This window comes from Cupressus sempervirens, chromosome 7, assembly GCF_028749045.1.
Source record: "Cupressus sempervirens isolate cs-2001-9-10 chromosome 7, ASM2874904v1, whole genome shotgun sequence".
Taxonomy (NCBI): Eukaryota; Viridiplantae; Streptophyta; class Pinopsida; order Cupressales; family Cupressaceae; genus Cupressus; species Cupressus sempervirens.
This window is the reverse complement of record NC_143124.1, coordinates 361,150,439-361,164,321: the sequence shown is the minus strand read 5'-3', so window position 1 is coordinate 361,164,321 and position 13,883 is coordinate 361,150,439. Positions and strand designations below refer to the sequence as shown.

The 13,883-nt window shown below is 34.8% G+C and overlaps 1 pseudogene; it reads right to left on the bottom strand.

Annotated features, from left to right (window-relative positions):
* Positions 1–453: 453 nt before the first annotated feature.
* On the bottom strand, positions 454–10,209 carry LOC149546978 (protein NRT1/ PTR FAMILY 5.1-like; annotated as a pseudogene).
* Positions 10,210–13,883: the final 3,674 nt, after the last annotated feature.

The window sequence follows — 13,883 nt, the reverse complement described above, 5'->3', positions numbered from 1 at the left end:
CAAGACATATAAAAAAAAATTCAATTCATATAGAATATATATTTTACATTTAATTTTTCTCCTCCTTACTCTTTTTTTATTTGTATTTATTTATATGTGGCTCATGACATAAAAGTATAAAAGGGTGTGGCTTTTACTTTACTGAAACCCTTTACCATGTTAAGTGCTATTAATTTTTAGTTCAAGATATTTATATTTTTCATATTTCAATATGAGGTTATGACAGAAATTTAGTCTCATGTAGTGTGAAATGACTCAACCAAACTCTCAAAAAGATAATAGAAACCTTCCCAAAACCCATGATTCCTTATTCTATATAACCGTTCATTTATCTTCAGTTATTTATCCCTCTCAAACTTTATTTATCCCTAAATTCTATACATCATTGGTTGAAACATTCAGAGAAGACTCTGTTGCTTCTCTTCATAATCTATACAAGCGAGACATAATTCATTAGAAAATGCAGTTCAAGGAATTAAAAAAGGCCAGGAAGCCGTAATAATAGTCCAGACGTGATGCATTCACGTTATCGACTATCCAGCTTTCATGGCCCACTTGCCCCTTAATGCTGCTAATAACTTCGAGAAGAATACTGTTGATGAAGGCGACAACTCCTATGGAAGCAGCATACAATGCACTTCCCAAACTGTGGATACCTTCTGGTGCTTCATCATAAAAGAATTCCAGCTTCCCTACTTGTAATAAGTCTTCTACTGTTCCCATTAATATAAACTGTGGAAGCCATGCGAATATGCTTCTAGGCACAATTGCATGCATATCATCTTTGATCCTCTGTTTCTTAACAATCCTTACGCGTTCAATTTCAGTTACCATTGCTATCAACATAGCGACAGTATGGAATAGCATGCCAATCCCCATCCACTGTAGTATAGTTATGCCTCGTGGATTTCCTGTGAATCTTTTCAATATGGGAACCATCAGCTGATCGTATACTAAGAGGGATAGTAGCTTTGATATGGGAACAAAAGCTCCAATACTGGCTAGTGGAAATTGTATGTTAAATTCCCATTTCTGTCTCTAGGATCATTGCTTGCCTCAGGAAGAGTGTCCCTGCTTGAACTTGTAAGGTACCGGGCAATATGGTTGTCACCCAAATTTGTACGATTTGTATTACCATCTTTGTTTCGTCTACGTCTGTAACAGTGCATGGATTTGAACTTGGCCCATCTTGAACAGCTGGTTTGTCTAGAAATCTGCTATTTAGAAAATAAGCATGTAGATTAAGTACACACCACATTACTTTTTATAATTAATGTACATTATATATCTATTGTTTCTATAGATACATTTTATGCAAAAAGTGAGTATAATTTGTTTACTCGATTTAAGCATAACACTCTATACTTAGATTTTCTTGGCGACCCATCCTAATTTACACTAATAGAGGAAGTACGTGAAATGATTTCATATGGACCAAGAAATAAAGCCATCTGTTTACGGATCGCCATATTTTACAATTAAACAATAGAAAATATCAAACTTATCACACCATCTACACGTCAAAACTCGCTCTATTTGAGAATGAGTTGATGTATAATCTGTATGAGAAAGAATTGTATAGATAAACTTCCAACCTGAGATACGAAGTGTGGGAAGTAATTTGTCGGTATTGATCAACATATTCCCTTGAATTCACTTCATGTAGAAATGATGGGTCCGAAGGATCCTGCATTTTCCAAATCATAATCATCCTAACAATCACATTTAAAATCCGTTGCAACGGGCTACTTGGATGAACTGTGTGCCTAAAAAATGGGCTTCGTATCAGCAGGAGTAGTGATGATATCACAAGTGCTAAGGTAATATTTCCATAGCCAACCCCCCAACTGACTTGATTTTCAACATAGACAACAAATGTCTGACCAACCAAGCCCCCCAAGAAAACCATAAAAACCAAACAGTTTAAAAATGTCATCTTCTCCTGCCTTTCTTCAGGGTCAGATTGATCAAACTGATCTGATCCGAAAGCTGAGATTATTGACCTGCTTCCTCCCGAGCCTAAAGCCACAAAGTACAAGGCAAAATAAAATGTCACAGTAATTTAGAGACGAAATCTTTTGGCAGCCTTCATTTGAAGGACAATGTGGCGGTCTCCAAGGTTTCAACAAAAGAGAAAGAGTTAGGAGCACCATTCCCTGCACGAAATGGAACATAATTATCACATTTACCTTATATTTTAACCTACATTTTGTTTCTTCAAGCAAATCACTTTTATATGTTTTTGAATTGAGATTTCAGATTAAAGTGGATGGTTATGTTGGAAATTTAAATGTTAAACGTCTGCAAGTTGTCCTCGAGCCCCACCCCCATCTACCCTGTCAGGTCACCGTAGGCATCCATGAACGGCAAGCATTTTTTTTTGGTAGGTGAGATTTTGAATTTGGATGTTGAGGGGGAGAGATATGACAAAAGGAATGTAAAACATTTTTCATTCATGAGAGTTCAAGTAGATCAAGCAGATCAGTAGTTGCAGAGCAGAGCAGAAGAAGGAAGAAGAAAAGAAGTTTGTGCCTGCAGTTGCATGTGTTTCCCTTGTTCTCTCTGTAAGTTTTTTATTGCTGAACTTGTCTTGTTGAAGCAGTGATTGCTCCAGGCACCATTGTATGCAGCCATTAGAGTTGCAAGTTTAAAGTTTTTTTTGAATATTATTAGTTTAGGGTTATTTTTTAAGGTTTTCTGGTTAAAGCCGAATGCTCCCAGATTTTGTAATAGTTTAATGAAAGATTGAATAGAAAGCAAGCAGGCATATTTGAATCTATCTTCCTCTTCTATTCATTGCATTCGACAAGTTTGGTTGAAAGCTTAAAGCTTTGGCTCTCTGGTTTTAACGGTGAAAGCATTCATGTTGGAATTTGTTAAGTTATAATTTTTTCAGCTGAACAAAACATTCGGCATCCTCTTTCTTAGTTTGGAGCCGAGCTCACTCAACATCTATTGTTGCTGATCATTTCTTTTGGAGCCAAGCTTACTCAGCATCCATTGTTGTCGAGCTCACTCAGCACCTGTTGCCTGTCACTCGGCACCTTCAAGTGCTGAGCAAAACTGGTACTTGGCACCTTCATGTGCCAAGTAGTTTTTAAGTGCCCAAAAATTTTATTTGGTTTAGGGTTGTGAGTGTTAAATTTAATTTAATATATTTCTCACATGGTATCAGAGCTTTGAGGCCTCACATCCATAGTGAGTTAGGGCATTTGTTTTATTGGGATATTTGACATGGCAGGAGATGCAGGAAAGATATGGCAGCAGCCACCATCCTTTAATGGAAAAAATTATGATACATGGGCAAAGAAGATGAAGACCATAATGGTTACAAATGATTTGTGAGAGTTTGTGGTTTATGGATTCAATGATGTGACTAATCCAACTCAGTATGCTGCCCTTACAAATGCACAAAAGACTCATTTGAAAGAGTCAAGGAAGAAAGATGCAAAGGCATTAAGTCTTATTGAAGAAGCAATGACAGAGACAGTATTCACAAAGATTGCAGTAGCAAATTATGCAAACGAAGCATGGGATATCCTTGAGACAAACTTCAAGGGGACTGATAAAGTCCACACGGTAAAGCTACAGAATATAAGGAGGGAGTTTGAGAATCTTTAAATGAAGGAAAATGAATCAGTTGAAAATTTCAGTACAAGGACCTCCAATGTGATTAATCAACTAAAATCAAATGGAGAAGACTATCAAGAGTATAGAATAATGGAGAAGATATTCAGAAGTTTACCTCATAAATATGACAATTTGGTCATGACCATAGAAGAGGCAAAAGACCTCATTGTTTTGACAATGGATGAGTTAATGGGTACACTTCAAACTCATGAGCATAGGATCAATATATGTATCTTCTTCTTCCCAAGAGCAAGCATTCAAGGCTTAGTCAAATCCAAGAAGAAGGAGGAGAGGAAAAAATGGCTAAGGTAGGAACTCCAAAGGCAGAGGCTGAGGTAATGGAGGACAAAGAAATGCTGCAATAGAAAGCTCAAGAAGAGTAGATGGAGCAAGTAGCTCTCAAAATACCTCAAGAGGAGGTAAGAAAAACTACAACTCAAATAAGAGTAATGTAGAACGCTACTACTCTCATTAATATGGGCATTATGCAAATGAATGCTGAAAGAAGCAAAATGATCAGTCAGGACAAGAAAATGTGGCTGATGTGAATATGGAAAGTGGAAATAATGCCACTGTCTTCATCATGTGTAATGTTGGTGAAGAAGGAAGCCCTGAGGTTTGGTACCTTGACAATGGATGTAGCAACCACATGAGTGGTAATGAAACCTTGTTTTCATTCATTGACAATAGTTTCAAATTAGAAATTAAGATGGGTAACAATGGAACCCTACCAGTTGTGGGCATAGGATCTATTATGGTCCGCACCAAGAAAGGTGAGAAGAAGGAAATACAAAATGTATATTTTGACCCTAGTACGAAGCACAATTTGATGAGCATTGGTCAGCTCATTCAAAATGGATACAAGGTGTTGATGGAGAATAGCAAGCGTGTCATCCATGAAAAGGATGGGAGCAAGAACTTACTTGCAACAGTTCAAACGACAAAGAACAAAATGTTTCCCTTAAAGATAGAGACATGTTTCTTATCTCAATTTGGTGCTGTACCTCCCACACAATCAGCTCTAAGGAGTGTGATTAAAGACCCCTCACAGCTATGGCACGTCAGGTATGGTCATCTTGGCTATGCTAGTTTAAATTTATTGTTAAATAAACAAATGGTAGAAGGTTTGCCACATATAGGAAATTCATCTGACAAGTGTGAGGCTTGTATTTTGGGTAAGCAACATAGGCTTCCCTTTAATTCTAAAAATTCTAGGAGGGCTAGATATCCATTAGAGTTAGTACATACTGACCTAGTCGGTCCTATGAAAGTTGCTTCCATTGGGGGGAGTACTTATTTCATGACATTTATTGATGATTTTAGTCGCAGGACATGGGTGTATTTCTTAAAGAATAAATCTGAAGCATTTGAAAAATTTATAGAATTTAAAGCCCAGGCTGAAAGAGAATGTGGACACTATATCAAAGTCTTAAGATTAGATAGAGGAGGGGAGTATACCTCCAATTCTTTTGTAAACTTTTGCAGGAAACATGGCATAAAGAAAGAGCTCACAACCAGCTATACACCATAGCAGAATGGAGTGGCTGAAAGAAAGAATAGGACTATTGTTGAAATGACAAGGAGCATGATGAAAGAGAAAGGTCTCCCAACTGAATTTTAGGGAGAGGTTGTGGCAACAGCAGTTTACCTAATTAATAGGTGTCCTACAAAGGCAGTCTATGACAAAATTCCAATACAAGCATGGTCACGAGGAAGATGGACAGTTGAACACCTAAGGGTGTTTGGATGTGTTGCATATGCACATGTGCCTAAAGAAAAAAGGAAGAAATTGGATGACAAAGGTGTGAAGTGCATCTTCATAGGGTATAGCTTAGAATTAAAGGCATACAGATTGTATGACCCATTGAACAACAAGGTGACTCTTTCAAGAGATGTGGAATTTCTTGAAAATCAGTCTTGGTATGGTTCAATTAATGAGTCACCAAGCACTTCTACTAAAGTGTCAATTATGAGTGAAGAAGATGCTAATGAACAACAAGAAGAAGGAGTAAGTAGAAGAAAAGGCAAGCAGATTCAAACATTGCCTAGCTCCTCTAGGCATGATCGAGTGTCAGTACCAAGTATGAGTGAAGATCGAGCTAGTCGGCAATGCAACAGCAGTGAAGATTCTGATCCCACGCTCTCATCCCTGTTACCATGAAAGACCAAGAGTCTTAGGGAGTTATACCAAGGTGAAAGTTATGAAGATTATGATGAGAGTGTTAATTTTGCATTATTTTCTCATAGTGATCCAATATATTTTGAAGAAGCAATCAAGGAGAAGAAATGGTGTAAAGCCATGGATGAGGAAATAGATACTATAGAAAGAAATGAGATATGGGAACTAACTAAATTGCCTCCCAAGAAGCATGTGATTGGAGTGAAATGGGTCTACAAGACCAAATGTAATGTTGAAGGCAAGATTGATAGGCATAAGGCAAGGCTGGTAGTCAAGTGCTACAAATAGTAGTATGGAAGAGACTATGATGAGACATATACCCCTGTTGCGAGAATGAAAACCATGTGTGATGTCATAGCAATTGCAACTCAACACAAGTGGAAAGTATTTCAAATGGATGTAAAATCCACCTTCCTAAATGGTGTATTGAAAGAAGAAGTATATGTGGAGCAGCCACCTAGTTATGAAGTTGTAGGTGAAGAGAACAAAGTATATAGATTGAAGAGAGCTCTTTATGGGCTCAAGCAAGCTCCAAGGGCATAGTATAGTAGGATTGACTCATATTTGATGAGCAATGAATTTAGCAAAAGAAATGGTGAGCCCACTCTTTACATCAAGGCAGCAAATGGTAATGTATTGATTATTGTCATATATATAGATGACTTGATTTTTACTAGTAATGACAACGCTCCAATTGGTGAGTTTAAAGAGGCCATGAAAAGTGAATTTGAAATGACAAACCTAGGTCTCTTGAAATATTTTCTAGGCATAGAAGTAAAACAAATACATGATGGCATCTTCATCTCTCAAGAAAAATATGTAGGGCAATCTTGGAGAGATTTAAAATGCAGAACAGTAAGGCAGCCCCCACACCAATAGCAGCAGGTCTGAAATTGAATAAGGAAGACTCTACCAAGAGAGTGGATCCAACACTATACAAGAGTATGTTTGGAAGTTTAATGTATTTGACTGCAACTCGGCCAAACCTAATGCATGCAGTAAGTCTAATTTTCAAATTTATAAAAACACCAAAAGATTCCCATTGGCAAGCGGGAAAGAGGATCCTAAGGTATGGGAAAGTTACAAAGGGATTTGAGATTTTATATACTGCAAATGATGATTTCAAGTTGGTTGGTTACATGGATAGTGATTGGGCTAGAAGTTTAGATGATAGGAAAATAACTTTTAGATACATGTTTCATATGGGATCAGGTGCAATTTCATGGGCATCCAAGAAGCAACCTATTGTTGCTCAATCTATAGTAGAGGCTGAATACATTGCAGCAAATGCAACAGCATGTCAAGTAATTTGGTTAAGGAGGATCTTGATAGATTTGAATGAAAGGCAAGTGGATGGAACCACAATTTATTGTGACAACATCTCATCAATTGCATTCTCCAAGAATGCAGTCTTCCATGAGAGAAGCAAACACATAGAAATCAAATATCACTTCATCAGAGAGTTGGTAGAGAATGGAGATATCAAGATGGAATTCTGCAAGTCAGAGCAGTAACTAGTAGATATTTTCACCAAGCCATTAGGCATTGGAACTTTTGTAGACTTAAGAGAGAGTCTTGGTGTAGTTGATTTGGATCAGTTGTGATCCTTGCTTGTTTGGCTCGTGACAAAGGGGGAGTGTTGGAAATTTAAACATCAAACACCTGTAGGTTGTCCTCGAGCCCGACACCCATCTACCCTATCAGGTCACCGTAGGCATCCATGAACGGTAGGCATTTATTTTTGGTAGGTGAGATTTTGAATTTGGATGTTGAGGGGGAAAGATATGACAAAAGAAATGTAAAAAAAATTTCATTCATGAGAGTTCAAGAAAATCAAGAAGATCAGTAGTTGTAGAGCAGAGCAGAAGAAGGAAGAAGAAAAGAAGTTTGTGCCTATAGTTGCACATGTTTCCCCTATTCTCTCTATAAGTTTGTTTTTGCTAAACTTGTCCTGTTGAAGCAGTGATTGCTCGAGGCACCATTGTATGTAACCATTAGAGTTGTAGGTTTAAATTTTTTTTGAAGTATTATCAGTTTAAGGTTATTTTTTAGGATTTTTTGGTTGAAGCCAAACCCTACCAGATTTTGTAATAGTTTAATGAAAGATTGAATAGAAAGCAAGCAGGCATACTTGAATCTATCTTCCTCTTCTATTCATTGCATTCGACAATTTTGGTTGAAAGCTTAAAGCTTTGGCTCTCTAGTTTTAATGGTGAAAGCATTCACGTTGGAATTTCTTAAGTTATAATTTTTTTAGCTAAATAGAACACTCGACATCCTCTTTCTCAGTTTGGAGCCGAGCTCACTCGACATCTATTATTGTTGAGCATTTCTTTTGGAGCCAAGCTTACTCGGCATCCATTGTTGCTGAGTATTATTTCTTTGAGTGTCGAGCTCACTCAACACCTATTGCCTATCACTCGACACCTTCAAGTGTCGAGCAAAACTGGCATTCAGCACCTTCATGTGCTGAGCAATTTTTAACTGCCGAGCAAAATTTTTAGGTTTAGGGTTGTGAGTGTTAAATTTAATTTAATATATTTCTCACAGGTTATTTAGAATGTTCAGTCAACCTTTTGAACACATCAAACATGTTTGCATTCAACTAATCATTAATATATTTTAATACGTTTAATTTTCAATAGGTAGTTCATTAGCAACAACACAATACATATAGATAATTGTACTACATTTACATTTTCTACAATTAGTGCTTTTGATTGGAATTATGAATTGGTGGATGAGAGATTATATCTTCAATATGAATGCCTACCATGAATCTTATATATTTTGACATTTTCTTCGATCGAATTAGCAGTCAACAGAATTCCACCCTACTAAAACATAAGAAAAAGTAGTATGCATCAAACATATAATAGTACTTACAAGGGTATATATACATGAAAATATGAGGACTATCAAGAAATGTCCCAAATATGTATCAGTAATGTATGTAGCAAGCAAAGTTGGACGAAATCAAGTGCCGACCCAACTGCTGGCATTTATTGAAGAAGAGATAGTGCTTTCATGAAGCTTGGTGGTTAGATATACAACTAAATTTTACCAAATTCCAGAGAAAGCCATTCTTTCAAAGAATTCATAACCTGAAAATAAACACTATACCATCAGTTCTAAGGGTCTGTTTGGTTCCTGGAAGATGACAGTAATTGGCTTTTTGAAAATTTGGATTTTAAATTTTTTGTGTTTGTTTAAAAATTGGCAAAATGGAATTAGCATGCTGGACTTCGAATTTTTCCTCAAAACCAAGTTTTCCAATTTCCTACTAGCAAGTAGGAATTGAAAATCAAAACCTAGTTGTGTTTTTTAAGGAGCATAAAATAAATAGATTGGACTATTTTTTAAAATTTTCCTTCAACTCCAAGATTATGCGTAAAAATGTGTCTTCACACACATCTTTTGAGTAAAACAAATGGTTCAAGCAAAATGCCAAAAGTTGGAATGAAGATTTGCAAAACCTTGATTTGGCTAAACCAAGGTTTGTAGAAATCTGGGTTTCTAAAACTCCACGAACCAAACAGACCCTAAAAGAAATAAAACCTCAACTCACAGACATCGATTGCTAATTAGCATTAATAATAGAAGTAGCTTTCCACCATCTAGTCTTTACTCTTATAGAATATCTCCCCTGCCCATTGTTACTCAGTTCCATGACATTGTTAGCCATTTAAAATTTAAAATGTTAATAGTCAGTGTACAAAATAAAATCTTTAGGCATAAATAATGTCTCCATTTCTTCATAGCTTGAACAATAGCATAGGATTCCTCATCATAAACTAAATATTTCTTGTTAGAATCATTCAACTTATCAATAAAGAAAGCTACAAGTCTTCCTTCTTAACTCGAGACAACTCCAATGGAACTTCCACTAGCATCATATTCAACTTGAACAACATTAACAAAAATAGGTAAAGCATGTGTAGGTAGTCCTACAATCTTTTGTTTCAATGTTTCAAAACTATTTTGTACTCCATTTGTCCTTTTGAAATCATTTTTATCCCCTCTCATAGTCTTACTGATAGCATTACAAACATAACTAAAATTTCTAACAACCTTCCTATAAAAGCTTGCAAATCCATGAAATAATCTAACTTATCTTATACTCTTACATGTAGGCCAATCAAAACTAACTTTTACCTTCTCAAGATCCATCTTCAAACCATCATCTAAAATAACAAAACCAAGGTACAAAATATCTTCCTTCATGAATGAATATTTCTACAAGTTAATAAGCAATTTCTTCCTCTTCAATCTTTACAATACTTGTTTGTTATGCTCAAGGTCTGGACTTCTTTAGTTATATTAAATATCAGAATGCCATCAATACATACAATAAAAAACATACCCATGAATTTCTTTAGAACTTCATTCATCAACCTCATAAACGTATTAGGTGCTTTATTTAAACCAAAAGACATAAAAAACTACTTATACAAACCCTCATTAGTCTTAAAAGTAGTTTTTCATTCATATCCTTCTCTAATTTTGATCTAATTATAGTCACTTTTGAAATCAATCTTGGTAAAATACATCACTCATCTCAAATAATCCATTACGTCATCCATCCTAGGATAAAGAAATTCATACTTCATTGTTAGCTTGTTTATTATTGATCTCTAAGTCCAAGTTGCCTATTAGTGTTCAACACTTAGTCATTTCCAAGGTAGCAATGGTCGATCATGACTATGATTGAGGTATCTAGAGTAGGCTGAGGTACACATGACTTGTTTATATTTTATTATATGTTGAACAAGTCAAAGGTTGTTGTGCACCCTAGTAGATATTGAGCTAGGATACATGTTGAGCAAAAGAATGGAGACTGATGGAAGTAAAGGTTAACTAAAGTTGAGTGAGTCAGTATATTTAGAGCCTCTAGAGAGCAAGTGAGAACATGAATGTTAGCTATGACTGAGCATTAAAACATTCAATTATTGAGTAAACCATTTTTGGCATTTCTTTTTAACAGTAGAAATACTTATGTAAATCCTTTTAGCCAACTTTTATGTGACATCTAAGATTGTAGATAAAGTTAAGGAGAAAGTATTACAATTTTTTTAGAATGCATTAATCCCAAGAAAGGAAAATTAACCAATTAAAATATAAAAGGGACAAAATGGAAAAAGAATGAATTATGGATCTTTGATCATAATCTAAACTTTCTATGATTATGTATTTAAGAATCAATCCAACCATTAATCATAATGGTGTGGATGCATAAAAAGAAGAGTGAAGGTGTGAACAAGCTATGAGTGGAGAAAGGGAGGCTAAGTCAAAGAGAAGAATAGATAGATCAAACTAGTAGTAAAAGGACAAAATTGAGCATATCAGATAAGGAGATCAGATTGAGACACTAAAGAGGGGAGATCCATAAGTAGCTTGTAAAGAAAACTAAAGGATCTCATACTACTATATTTTAACACATGAATCAAAGAAAATCTCTTAACAAAGTGGTTTTAATAGACCTTTTTAAAATCTTCTAATAGTGTCCTTACTTCATTGCAAATGTAAAATCCTTTAGTCAAAATAAATTACCTAATAATATTGTATATCTTTTAACCAAGTAGACCCCTCATAGGGTAGATCATCATAAGTGATCAAATTGTAGCCTGAATAGGAAAAAAAAATTGTTGCAGCTTGAAAAATTTGTGAGTTTCATCCCCACCCCAACTTTACCTTCACCATGGAGGATTTCTAGGTTACCAAAATCTTTGTGTTATCAGTTTATGTTTTCCAAGATGTTATTCTTAGATAGATTTCATTTTAGTATTATATTTTATGATTATATGGTATGTGATCTAAGATATGAGATGGATTAGGAGTGAACATGGTTAATATATTATATGTTTAAGAAGTTAAAAAAATTATAGATCTTGATTCACCACCTCCCCACTCCACCCCCCTCAGTATTTTTTTTCCCAATAAGACTTCCAATAGATTATAACTCTAGAATCAATGCACATTCTACATTCTCCATTCTTCTTAGGTGTTAATACAATAGGTACTACACAAGGACACATACGTTTTCTAATCAAACAATTATCAAGAAACTCTTACACTTGTCTATTCAACCAAGTACATTTAGAAGGTGTAAGCCTATGTGCTTCTTTATTGGGCATAGTAGCTCTAGGTATCAAATCCATGTACAATAAGTAATACTTCTCATAGGAGGTAAACCATTAGGTAAATTATCAAAAATGATGTCTAAGAACTTTTCCAATGAAGACTAGTCTTAAGTGCATGTTCTAGTTCATCTTGTTTGTTAGTCTTCCAAGGAATAAAGGCAAAAAAAAACATTCTATTTCTTCGTATCTTAAGAAAAAAAAAAATTCATCAACCAAACATACTTAGACTGTGGTACAATGATTCTTCTCAAGATTCTCATCCAAAGGATATAATACATTTTTTTCTTTCCATCAACCCAAATAGTACATATGGATTCAATCTACCATAATGAAAAGCTTTTCTATCATACAACCAAGGTGTAACCAAAATAATATGACAATACTCCATATGAATTATTTACATTATGGTCAAGTTTATTTATTAGCCACTCACAATTAGTCAAATGGTTAGTAGATATTGAGCCTATCTTACAGTTTATAGTGTTAACCAAGTAATCCAAGTTCTAGAATGAATATTCATTTCACACTGAGTAGTATCTACTAATTTGATAAGTAATAGTGCAAGCTAAGCTTCATAGTATTAACTAAGTTGCATAGTGTCAATCGTAGTCCCCAGTGTTTACCAAGTTTGTAGTATCAGTGATGCACATCTAGTGTTGACCGAGCCAGGAAGTGTAAACCAAGTGGTTCAGTTTATACAGATCTCATAGCATTAGTGTTGACTAAGCTATGCAGTGTCAATGAAGTGCTTTAGTTTATATGCTAAGTTTCATAGTCTTCATCAAGTCAAGTTAGTGTTGACCAAGTTTAGACTACATGGAAGTGATTAGTATGAACCAAGCTTCTATGTATACTAAGTCCATGATGATTCCAAGTCTTCATAATTATTTTCAAGTATTAGAACCCTACCAAGTTTGTCTTCAAAACCCAAGTGCCAGTAGTTGAGCTAACTTTGTGTATTTTGGTGAAACTTGCATTGTAGCCAACTTTGATGAATTGTAGTTTGGATTGATATATATATATATATATATATATATATATAATATTATATCACATCCAAACATGATAAGAGTAAATATAGAAAGAAATCATATTAGAAGAAGTGTGAATTAAGAAGTCTATAAGCAGTATAAGAAGCAACAAATATTTATCTATCACAGCAAGGTGATTGTTACACTCCAAATGAATCTCAACTAGCAAATCAAAGTTTCTGATTAGAGATCAGCCACTGGTTCATCCTAATAGGTATATTAGTTAAATCCTTTCACAAGCTAGACTTAACAATCTTTTGCAAATCTCTTTACTAAGTGCATAGTTCATTATATGTTTCGTAAATTTTAACAAGGTGGACCTAGCAATCCTTATTTCTCTTAACAAGGAAGATCATCAGAAGTGATCAATTATAATCTTTAATTGACCAACCTTATACTGCAATACTAAATTTTTTGGGTATCATCCCCACCCTAGTTTTACTTTCTATTTGGAAGGTTTCTAGGTCACCATATCTTGTGTCAAGTGTTGTTAATGTTTTAATGCTTTTAGTTCTTCATGAATGCAATTAGATCATAATATATATGAAGAATTAATTGGTGAAATAAGAATAAGTTTTTTTAGTTCTTGATTTAACCCTCTCATCTTAGTAACCTAGCCTATCCTATATTTCCAACAATTGGTATGAGAGCATTATGGTTCTTAGAGAAGAAGTTTAACAACTTGAGAAAAGATCTGAGGCAATAGAGGTATATAGGTTATACAAGGCTATTGATGATAAAATGTTAGATTTGGAATTAGCTATTGGGAAACTAAGGAAAATAAAGGAGAAACTCTGTCAATTAATGAAAATCTCTACACTAAAGAAAGAATTGAAGATCTCTGTCTAGAAAGAAACCTAGATGAAGTTGATGAGGCAATCAAAGAACTATTAGAAAAAAAAT